We start from the raw sequence: 12,054 nt of genomic DNA, 5'->3' as shown, positions 1-12,054 counted from the left end.
GGGACAGGGGGACAAGGCAGAAGGCATCTCCTCCCCCAGCCTCAGCCTGCAACACTGACATAGGCAGAGGCAGTGGGGCAAGAGATTTGCCATGGTGAACCTGCCATAGGTGGCTTTGGGCTTGTGCTGTCAGAGGATGACAAACTCAGACCCTGCATATGCTGCATCCATTTGGAATTGTCCTTCTCCAAAACTGGAAAATTCAAAAGGACTTTCTCTCACAGGAGGGTTCCCTATTTCTCCCAGTGAAAAACCAGGCAATTTCCATGACTTTCCTTCCGATCTCAAAGGGTTCAGCTCAGAATATACCCCAAGTTAAAGTCTTCTCCTTCAAGGGCAGGAGGAAGGAGTGGGAATATTTCTCATTTCCTGCTAAATGCTTTCTTTTTTTGGTTCTAATTGCAACACTAGAAAGGCTTCAGGGAGATAAAAGGCAGGCAAAGAATGGAGAGGAATGTTTTGTTTCCTGCAATGCATTTCCAGGGCCTGAAGATACCACTCCAGCTTATGCCACCTAAGACTTCACATTAGAGGAGTTTTCAGAGCATCCCCGGAGCACAATCCCAGTGACTGGGCTCTGGGACAGTCCACTGAGGCCATCAAGGAATTGAAACAAATTTAAAGAAATTCTTAAAACCATGGTTCATAACCAAGTTTTCAAGATGTCACCTCTGATTCAATATGCCAATGGTCATTTTAGGACCGACATGCCCTGTACCTACCTGCATGTTCAGACTTCTCTTTGATGCTGCCGCTCGGTCTTGGCCTTGAGAAAGGGAGAACAAAAGCACATATGAGGAGGGAGAAAGAGAAGGGAGGGAAGAGGTGTAGCATGAGAGGAGGCAATCTTTCCTAGCTTGTTCACTCTGATGAAGGAGGAAATGCAAGAGACATCAAGCCAACAAGATGCAAAGCTGATTAATTGTCCTTAAGCTTTCAGTTGCTGCAGTCAGACAGAGCTGGCCAAGCTCCAGCTGAAACACAGCAGTCATTCTCCAACTTGCATCATAACTCCCCAATTGTGGTGTCTCTCCTTTTGAAACCTGGGGGGCTCCTACAGCCTCTCTGAAGCAGCAAAGGTTGCTAAGCTGAGACACGAGTCTGTATGGAGGGCAGCTACTTTGCTTCTGCTGACAAAGCTTGGCTTTGCCTGCTCATGCCTTGCGCTGGTGCCAGTCTCGTGCTACGTGTGGTCAGAGCACTGGAGTGTTCTGAGAAGGATATTCCACCTCCTTGATCTTCCAAGAAGGAAAAGGCCTTTTCCAACTCAGCTGATAGCCAAGGATATTCAGATTGCACTTTTAAAGCCCTACCTAAGCTTTTCAATAGGAATGATATTTCTGTGACTCATTCATTATTGTAATCACTCGGATAAGCTTGACAGCTACATTTCCTCAAACATATCCAAGCCAATATCTTTCCATCAGGTACCATCCTATAAAACTTCTTTAGAACCTTTCCCTCTTTGATTTTAAGGCAAGATCTAAGCATTAAACATTGATTGGCTTACACATCTATAACCCAAACTTCTCTGGGAGCTCATTTCAGACCGGAGGCCAAGAAACAGACAAGTTCCACAGCATGTTTACAGAGGCAGCACCTGACTGTCCAGACGCCTCTCCAGCAGCTAATATTTGGCAAAACGCAATTTTTGCGTGCTGAACTTGAGACTCAAGGATCACAGTATTCTATCATCTTCAGGAGACAGACCCATGCAATACAGTTCCCAAATGACACCACAAACATTACAGAGGGAATCAGTACCAAGCCCAGCAGAGGACCCATCTTCAGATGCTTTTAAGCCCTGCCTCCTCTTCCCCACCACCACCACCTCTGCCCTTGTGACATGAGGTGTGGGGTTTGACATGGAGCTGGATAATCACGGATGGGCCAAATGGTGAATACACAGAGGTTTCCCTAAGTACATGGGAGAGAGCTGACTGTGCAAAGGAACCTCACAAGATGGCAAGAGGGAGCTGAACAGCAGAGTGGAGCAGCAGACACCTTGGCTTACCTCATCTCCTGGGACCCTTGGACATCCAGCTGCACAGAGCTGCGCAGAGACCCTGCAGCACTGCCAACACGGGGACTGACTGCCTTGGGTATAGGGGGGACCAAAGGCAGCCCCAATGACCCCTTCTTCATATCACCACCTCTGGGATACAGCAAGGATGCCTGGAAAGAGTGGTACACAGTGCTCAAATATAGCATCCAGCCTTGCCCTCATTCATGACTCAAGACAGTTACACATGCCCTGACAGGAAAAGTCAATATCATATATAGCAGATTGTCCTAGGAAGGGGAAGAGCGGCATAGGAAAAGGAATTGGTGAGGGAGAGACCATCTCCCAAATTTGCCACCTCTCTCTTCCTGCTCATTTTTCTGCAATTGCAGCTACACTCCCAGCTGGAATCCACATGGTTGGCATCAGCATGTTCTGCAGTGCCACTGCCTCCACTGGCCTTTTGGATGGTATGGGAACGGGTTCAAATCACTGTTCTCTCCCTGTCCCTTAGGCACCTCACAGCCAGTGCTGATCACCAACCAAGTCCCCACAAAGCCATTCTGCAGGATGTCAGAACCTGCTTTTCTCAAGCCCCTCAATTCTTCTGCTGCTGCCCTTCCCTCTTACAGTTGCCCAGCAGCCTTTCAGCCCAGAAGCTGCTGAGCTCTCACGATGCTCCGTGCTCTCCAGCTCCCACACCTCCATCATCTCAGGCTCACTGGCATTTAGGAAGTTCAGCAGAGCTCCCTGCCCTGCTGCTCTCTGCAAGGTCTCTGCTTGCCCAAGTTGCTCCAGGGCCCCCATGCCATGACCAGGAAGGAGGGTGGAGGTAGGAGGGGCAGGTGCACACCATTCTTTAAGTGTCCCTTCATTTCTGGCACAACTAAAGCCCCAAATCAAGTCCTCTTCAAACTACAGTTAAAGGACCACATCCTGTCAGGGATACACTGGGCCCTTCCTCAGCAAGGCTGGAATCAAGTACATCAGCCTTTGATTGGACATTCTGTTTGCCAGAGCTGTTGCTCATTTGCCTCCTCCTGCACCCCATGGCAAACCCAGAACAACTGCAGGTGCTGGCCCTGCTGCAAAGGCAATCGTGTGCCTGGGCTTGGGGCTGCTCTCCCCATGGCCACCTCCCATCCCTTCTCTCTGGACAAAGCCATGCCAGAGCACACAGCTGCCCAGAAGCTGAAGAAATCTAGAAATAGCATCAGAGACAACTGTGTAGGAGGCCATGGCTGTACAACTCAAACGCTGTGTCAACCTGGAACTGACTTTGCAGGACTGCCTGTTCCAGCAAACTCCTTTTTCCATGCCCACCAGACAGAGCTGATGGAAACCACCACCAAGACATAGACATGGTTCACAGATACCCGTGGGTTACTGAATGCAGGAGGATTGCTTAGCTGGAGCAGACAACTTTAGCAGCGCTGCCTTCTTGTTGGTGTTTTCTCAGCTACAAGACAGAGGAGCAACCATGACAGAGCCCAGAAACCTTTCAAAGCCCTCTCCTGCTATAGATACACAGTGAGGACTTGAAATCTGCACTACACACCCATTGCAAAGACAGCCTGAAGTGCAGAGTCCAGCTGAGATCCTACTTTGCTCACCTTCTTCCTTAGGCTCACACCACAGTTAATGGTCTCCGATCTCTGCTTACAGGACATAAACTGAAAATCTGCCACACAGGACTTATCTTGGTTGCCTTACCTTATGTGCTTTTCCCTCTGAATCCTGGTCCCGGTTGTTTCTAATATTGTCATCCTTGTAGCCAGTGCCATTTTTCCCATTGTCCCGCTCTCCTCTGGACATCATATTTGACTTGGTTGAAGGAGAGCCCTTCTGGATGGGAGGCAATGGCTTGGAGGGAAGGAGCATAGAAGGATTTGCCAGGGAAAACCTCTTGGCAAGAGGGTAGCCAGTCAGGCCTGCAAAGTGGAGACACAAAATGTAACAAGAGGCTGCAAAGCAAAACAAAAGCATCTGAAGCTCCATGTTTCATGGGACACATTTCCTGGAAAATTTCCTGGAAACTTGCTGCACAGGGAAACATGCACCTGACAGCCGCCACCTGAGGCAGGCCACAGGATCACACCCTGAGCCACTTCCACAGATCTCCCAGGGGAACTCCCTGGCCTCTGGGCTGCTCTGGGACAGCAGGGAGCCCAGAGCCCTGAGCTTCCCAGCAATGGCTCAGCTGCACATGCAGCCTCCTGCTCCTCTCCCTGCCCCACAGCTCAGCAGCCCTACAGCTCCACGGGGCACTGGCAGCAGCACAGCTCATGGCAGGGGGCACCTGCAGGGCACAACTGCTCCCTGGCAATGTGCACAGGCTCTCCAGGCTGGCACAAGACCCTTCCTCCCACCAGAGAGTGGCCCAGCTCCCACCTTACCTCTGTGGGAGGCTGAGACACTCTCACAAGGGAAGAAGTGACGTTGGTCAATGCCCACCTCTATCCCAGCATCAACATATCTAATGGGTGTGGCACTTAAGGGATATTTGATATTTTTAAAAACAATTGTTTGGTTTTAGTTTTCCTTAGACTAGCCTGTGTTTAATTCCTCCAAACACTATTGAGTTAGCAAGTCTGAAGTGAAAGGTGCAAGGATCCAATAATAACAGGGGAATAAGGATCCCTTCTAGAGATTGGCTTTGTCAAAACCCAGGAAAGACCCACACAGCGACGAATGCTATTTCTGCAAGCTACAGAGACCTCTCAGCATGCAGGCAGGCCTTGCTGGGGTTTTTATATTATCCTGTCATCCTCAGTGTTGGACCCAATCACCAAGCAGAGGAAGAACAGGAAATTTATCAGTAGTGAGACCCAACGTTGATGGCAAAGAAAGAAGCAGAATTTGCATCACATGACCACGTTGTATTTGTCATGGCCACAGTCCCTGTCCTGGCTGACAGTATGAGTGATTTGGCTACTGTCAAAAAGCAGGAAGCAGAGTAAACTAAAGGTAGAATGTTGTGATGCCAGGGCTGTCCTTGCAAGATCACCTGTAGCTCACAGCCACCAACTCTGACACAGAGCCAGAACTGACCACCATGGACCAATTTTCCCGGAAATCTGGTGGAATTTGTCTCCATTTGACTCGGGCCTTTCAGCTCCTTTCTATCCTCACCTTTTCCTTCCGTGGTCTTTCTTTTTGCAGTAAAATCCATCTTTGAACCCGTGCTTCTGTCTCGCAGAAGTACCTGGGGTTGAATTTGGGAACTGTCTCGGAGCAGACGGCGATAGGAGCTCGGTCCCCAGCCCTAGAACAAGGTGGGGTGACTCCAATCGCCAGCAGTCGGCACAGACAGGCAGAGCCAGACGTGTCTCCTGCCACTGTGTCCGTGTCAACCACAACCTTCACAGCCCCTTGCGGGGCTGCCCCTTTGTGACGCGCTGGCCCGTGGTTCTCTCGTTTCCATGGCCACAGAGCCCCCACCCCAGCTCCATCCCTTTCCCTTCCCTTCCCAAGGGCAGCCAGCCCTGGGCCCGGTCAGGCCAGGTCGGAGGGTTTGGCACTGTCTAGGAAGTAGCCGCTTTCCTAAGCTGCTTTTCAAGGCCTTTATTTCTGTAATTCCCACTCCGTTCTGCCTTGCAGCTTGTTGGTTGCGGATTTTGATTACTTCTCTTCACAACAAATAAAGTGGTGCCTTCCCCTCAGCAGCCCTGGGGATGTTCCTATGTGAAGCCATCTGTCTCACACGGTTTTAGACAATTTAAAACAGAACACTATGGATAAGCCGTCTCCTCTAAAGTGTTCCAACAATCCCGTTTCCAGCAAGAGGAAGTGAACAGTAAGAGATAAAGGTGGAAAAAAGGCCTGCCTCACCACCCACACGGCCTGGGGGAGAGACAGCTGGGCCCCGATCTGGCAAGGGCCCCAACCTCGGCTGCTGGCAAAAGGAAAAGGAAAACCACCAGCCCACCACTAACATTACGTACAGCAAACGCCAAAAAACAACCTTACAACCAAAAAACTCATCTCCGCTTTCTGGCCGGGCCCTACAATCCCAGCCCGGCCCCGGCGCGGCCTTAGAAGGCTCCTTATGGTAAAGAGCTCCGGCCGCCCCACCTAAAAACAATCACAGAACCCTCTCCTGCCCTGGCAAAATATTAACTTTTTCACTGCCCAAAATATGACTTTACAAATATTTTATTCTCTGTCCTGTGGAAAAAAAAAACAGAGAACCAAAATGATAATATGTACAAAAACAGCACAAAAAACACCAAATTCAAAGTATGAGAAGAGTCAAGTCTCAGCTGAGGGAAGGAAGACATAGACTGAAATTCTTCCCTTTTTTTATGCTATAGAAAAGCATCCGTTGTTTCCCTATAACACATAAAAAATTATGGGGTGGATTAAAGATTCTAACTCTAGATGTAAGAAGAAGCGTTGGTGTTAAAATAAACCAATGTTAAAATTGCTGTAAGTGCCCTAGGTTTAAATAGTGAAAAAACCCCTGCTTCTCCCTAGGGAAGAAGAAAAACACCCTCTATTTTTAAAAGTGGAGTAAGCTTTTGTTTCAACTATTATAATCCTTTAAGTGTGCCTCATAAGTTGATATGGTCCTCAGTATTAGTTATGAATTAAAATGTTAGTTGAGAAAAAAAATATTACATAATAACCAGATCTCTATCCTCCCTGACGGCTAAACACTAGAACAGCAAGACCACCTAAAAATGGTTTCTTATGAAAAAATCTCTATAGGCTGAAAAATCTCCTCTCTGAAAGAAACAAGTAAATGACTATTTGAGAAATGGTAAACGAACTGAGTTGTTCTTTGTATGTTGTCAATGTAAAAAAACAAATGTGTGGAAAGAAGAAGAGTAGTCTGAAGTTTTATTCTAATATTTCTTCTTCTTTTTTCCCCTATAGTTTCTGGTAATAAAGTTTGTCTTTGTACCATTTAAAGCTAAGCCTGTTTTATCTTCCTCCTAATCCTATCTCACAACTAAAAACGTTCAAATTAACAATCCAAAACCACTACACTAAAGCAGTGTCTCCACCCAAACTCAAACTGAACCCAAAACACCCCACTGTGGAGACCCTAAAAGGCATTCCCTAGTTAGGGAGACACGAGAGGCTTCTCTCATAGCAAGCCCTGTTCTGTCATGCCAATGTAGCCCTGTTCTGTTCCCTGGGCCAGCCCCCTGCCCTCTCCCTGTCTCTCAGGCTTTCGGTCACTCCCACCCTGTTTCCCTGTTGGCTCCCATGCCCTAACCCCACCTTTGTGCCACCCCCATGTCCCCTGGTAAGTGCTCCCTGATGCTCCCCCTGCCCAGGACACCCATCTGCTTCAACCTGGACCCTCACCCCGACGTTCCCCTTTGTCTTTGCCTCTGACCCTGGACTATCCACGCAGTGGCTGAAATAAACATCTCCGTGAATCCCATACAAAGGCCCTTGCTGCTCCTTTACCTGCAACCATCTTAACAGCTATCCAGGCTACAACACCTGGGGAGACAAAGGAGACAAGAAGGATGTCCCAGCTCCCAACATTTCCTTTATCCCTACAGTAGCTGTACTCCAATTACTGCATACGAGAGTTTTACTTGATCCCTTTAATGCCAAGGGACCATGAAGGACTTGAACCTTGTTCAAGTCCAGCCTTGCCTGCCTATTTTGGAGTGGAGGGCAAAGATGCAGACAACTTTGGGCGGGGGTAGAGCTGAAATTGCATTTTGCTGCTTCTGATTTCCTCCCTGCTTTTGCAGCAGAGGGACATCTTTGTCCCTGCAAACCACTCCCCTTTCCAAGTGAAATGTGGGCCTGGCTACCAGCTCCAGGTTCTTGAAGAGACTGCTGCGGTTGGCAACAGGAATTGTTGCTGAACTTTTTGTGTTACTTAAACCCCCCCACCAATTCCACCAAGTGGATGAGGAAAGAGGCAAAGAGATTTCGGTGGAAGAAGGGAGGCCAAAAGCTTGAAAAAAGGATGAAAGAAATGCTCCAATGATGATGATGATGTTAATAACAAGAAAAAGATTTACTTTTCACAGCAAATGAACACCTGCTGCCGTCCAGCCCTCCCAGACTGGCAGGTCGAGCGGTGCCGTTTCCATGGCATGAGCTGCTGGTAGCCTGGGGACAGAAACCAGAAAGCCACGGTCAGTGGCAGCAGGCTCCTGTCCCCCCTGTCCCACCATGGCCTATGCTCAGGCCAGGCTGCTGGCTGTGCTCAGAGCCCAAACCTCCCAGCCCATTCCCTCCTTGTTAGAGGAGAGCAGCGTGGCAGGACACGCTCCACCTCTTCTGCTCAAGCATGGCACAACAACCTCCTCAGCAGCTGCAAGAGCGACATTCTCGTGTGCCTGCTGCCATTTGCCCTAAGCCCTTCTGCCACCCGAGCTGTGGAACCGGGTACCCACCTCTGGAGACCTGCTGCCAGGAGAGGAGCCGATCCCACACAAGGTCCTCATCCTTTTGCAGGGGACATCCACACCGTGGACCCTCCCCGGGTAGCACCGGCACGGGATGCACTCCACGGACGGTGCCGGTGCTTCTCCATCTGGTCTGGACACAAGCTGCAATCTTTCTGGAAAAAACACAAGAACAATTGCATGAAAGTCATTTCAAAACAATACCTGGAAACAAGAAAAAGCACCAAAGGTTGTCACCGTTTCACGGGCCTGGGGAAGGTCTGACCGCTCTTTATGATACTAAAATCTCTCCAGTGGTGGGGAAAAACCCTACCTTTCCCACCTGTATGCCCACCCCTTCCTCAAGGACCTGCAAAGCAGAGCAGCTGGGCCATGGCTAAAGAACCCGTCCCCCTCTGCTGCTCCCTATCCCCATGGATGCATGCTTTTGTCAGGCCGGATGCCCCCACCCCAGCCTGTGCCATGCTGGCAGGAAGAAGCTGTCAGCGAGGCCAGGAGCCGGCTCCCCTTCCACAACATCCATCCCCTGCCCCACCAAAAAGCAGCTGAGCAGTTGGCAGAAAGATTAATATTGTCCACTGCCACCCCACGGGGAACCTCCGGCACGTGGCCAGGCCGAGCCCTGCAATGCCTGGAGGCACGAGCATCCCCCCACCCCTGCACCGCCTGGGGACTCATCTTGATTTCGTCAGGGTGCAGAGCGTGTCCTCTAGGAAGGGGCTGCAACCAAAGCCCATCAGCTTTGCCCTGCCAGTGGCCAGCTCGAGAACGGCGTTCTCCAGCTCTGCGCTGATCTCCAGAAGAACACGCCAGATGTGCCTTGGCTCGCGGGGACATCACGAGGCCATTGAGCTGCAGGGGGATGTTTCCCCTTTTCCACTCTGTGGCAACTTCACTGCACTGTGCCACAATTTCTCCAATAGGATGGGGAGCCCTGAGCCGCTCCCTCCACAAATCGCCGGGGACCTGAGGAAGCACCTCCTTGGCTGTGCTCTCTGCTCCATGCCAGGGCCACTGGGAAATGCTCTGGGGAATTCTTTGAGAGCCACAAGACACGAGCAGCTGCTGCTTGTGGGCATCCTAGATTCTACTGTGCAGAGGGATGGATCTCTGCTGTCTCCTGGGCCAGGTGGGGCTTCTGCACCCAAGAATGTTCTAAAAGGTCATCCAAGGATGGCCTGTCTGCAGGGTCCATGGATAAGCACCACCTGATCAGGTGCTGGCACTCTGCAGAGAGAAACCAGAAACTGCTGGTCAGCTCCTGTCCATGCTCTCCCAGATTTCACAGTGCCCACAGCACACTAAGAGTGCTCAGAGCTGTTCGCACAGCTTCCCATCCATCCTCTCTTCTGGAAGAGAGCAGCAGAGGCACACGTGCCGCCTCCTCCAGCTCAGCCCAGGAGATGAACCTCCTCCCCAGCTGCAACAGCAGGACACTTATGTGTCACCTGCCCTCTCCCAAAGCCGTTCTTGCTCCCGTGCCTTGAAGGCCCATCCCCACCTTGAGACACCCGGGGCGGGAAGAAGAGCTGTCCCCGGACGATGTCCTCTCTGCTTTTGAAAGGAAGGTGCCTGCACACCAGCTGATAGAGCAGGATGCCCAGGGACCAGATGGTGGCTGGCTGGCCATGGTAGCGGCCAAAGAGGATCCACTCCGGTGGGTAGTACTCCCGCGTTCCTATGGCACACGGGCACAGCTCATCAGGCCAATGCTGATTGCTCCCTCCCTCCCAGCCAGCTCCTCAAAAGCCAGCCCCAGCTCCTGCCAAAATGCAACTTGGCTGCAGCCGGCTGAAGCAGCATTCACCCTCCCTCCCTCCCTGTGTGTTCCACCTGTGGAAGCAAAGGGGAGAAGCTCCACTGCCCGGCTGGGCCCCGGCTTTGGGCTCACCGGCCATCTGGATGTAGAACGTGTCCTGCAGGATGGTGCCGCAGCCGAAGTCGATGAGCTTCGCCTCGCCGGTGGCCAGGTCAACGAGCACGTTCTCGGCCTTGATGTCGCGGTGCAGGACGCCGCGGCTGGTGCAGTGCCGCACGGCCCCCAGCACCTGCCGGAACAGCGCCCGCGCCACGGGCTCTGGCAGGAACCCCCCCGCGTGCAGCAGGTGCCAGAGGTCCTGACAGCGCTCCGGACGCTCCATGACCAGCGCGAAGCCGTCGGGCAGCTCGAACCAGTCCAGGAGCCGCACGATGCCGTGGAAGCCGGGCCACGACGCCATCCAGAGCACCACCAGCTCCAGGGGCACAAGGGCGCCGTCGTGCTGCGGGGGAGCCGCCATGCCGTCAGCGGCGCCGATGCTGCGCTCGCCTTCGCCACCCCCTGCCCGGCGCCACCGCAGCTCCCATTGCCCATGGCCCGGGACGCTGCGCGGCCCCCGCTCGCTCCACGCTCGCTCCCATCGCAGCGTCCCGGCTCCCACCCGGCCGGGCCTGGCCTTACCCCGCCCGCCACGCCCCGCCGCCTGCTCCCGCTGGCCCCGCTCACTCACCAGCCGCGCCCACTCCAAGACGCGGTCCCGGGACACTCGCTTGATGGCCACCTGCAAGCCAAGGCGAGCGGAGGGCTCAGCTCGCCGCCCGCCGCTCGCCGCCCCACCTCCCCGCTCCGAGCCGGCCCCGTCTCTTACCGGAACGCCGTCGGCGAGCCGGGTCCCGGCGTAAACGCTGCCGAAGCCGCCGCTCCCCAGCAGCGGGCCCTCCCGGTACAGCTGCTCCAGGGGAGGCTTCTCCGCCCGTGCGGACGGCACCGCGCTCTCGTCATTCTGCCCGGGGCACCCGCCCGCCCCGGCCGCCGCTGCTTCCCGAGCCGCCCCGGGCTCCGGCGCCTCGGGGCCGGCGGCCGAACTGCCGGGCGGCGAGGCTCGCTCGGGGGAATGCGCCGGCGGCGGGGCGGGAGCCGGGCGGCTGCGGGCCAGCTGTGGGCGGAACCGCGGGAGGGGCCTCGGTCGGGGCCGGGCCAGCGCCAGGGCCCGCGCCAGGCGGGGCCAAGAGACGCTGCTGCTCCACCACCGCCACCAGTGCAGCGAGGAGCTCGTCCACAGGCTCTTCAAAAGGTGCCACAGGCGGTACGGACTGAGCCCCGCGGAGGCGGCACCGCGGCGTGCCCGACAGGGGCGGGCAGGGGGCCGGCTCGCCCACGGCCGCCTTGCGGGGCGCGGCATGAGCCGGGCTGGGAGAGGCGCAACAAGGACGGGACCGAACGGGATCACAGGGAGTCTGAGAGGGAGAAGGGCACGGAGGGCGAGCGGGAACTCGAGCGGAAAACCGATCGAGAGAGGCGCTGCTGCTGCTGCTGCTGCGGAGCCGCCGGAGCGCGCGGCCGTTCTGCCGTTGCCTCCGCGAACCCAACGGAGGAGCCGCCGCGCGCCCCGTGGAACACAGGAAACAAAGTAAGAATAAATGAAGCTAATTCCTATTAGAGAAATAGCCAAATAAAGCAGTGGAGGAGTAAAGAAGACTGTTGGCTTGTGGCTTTCTTGTTTGAGTGAGATGAAGCATTTTGTGGGGAAGAATTGCCTCTTCTGACAATTTTGCCAGTGTGGGCTGGAGCGGAGCTTTTAAATTTCAAGTAGCAAAGAGAAATCGTGTCAGTATTGTCATCCCTTTTCATTCTCTGCTGAGACACTTGCAGGCTGCCCAAAGACATCGTCTGCAATATGGAACTTGGAC

The 12,054-nt window shown here is 53.6% G+C and overlaps 1 protein-coding gene across 1 annotated transcript in view; it reads right to left on the bottom strand.

Annotated features, from left to right (window-relative positions):
* The window catches only part of LOC134042009 (serine/threonine-protein kinase pim-1-like), a 94,492-nt gene that overhangs the window by 31,955 nt on the left and 50,483 nt on the right, over window positions 1–12,054 (bottom strand). The gene's annotated exons all lie outside the window — the stretch shown is intronic.

Source organism: Cinclus cinclus, chromosome 3 (assembly GCF_963662255.1).
Source record: "Cinclus cinclus chromosome 3, bCinCin1.1, whole genome shotgun sequence".
NCBI lineage: Eukaryota > Metazoa > Chordata > Aves > Passeriformes > Cinclidae > Cinclus > Cinclus cinclus.
This window is presented reverse-complemented; position numbering and strand designations above follow the sequence as displayed.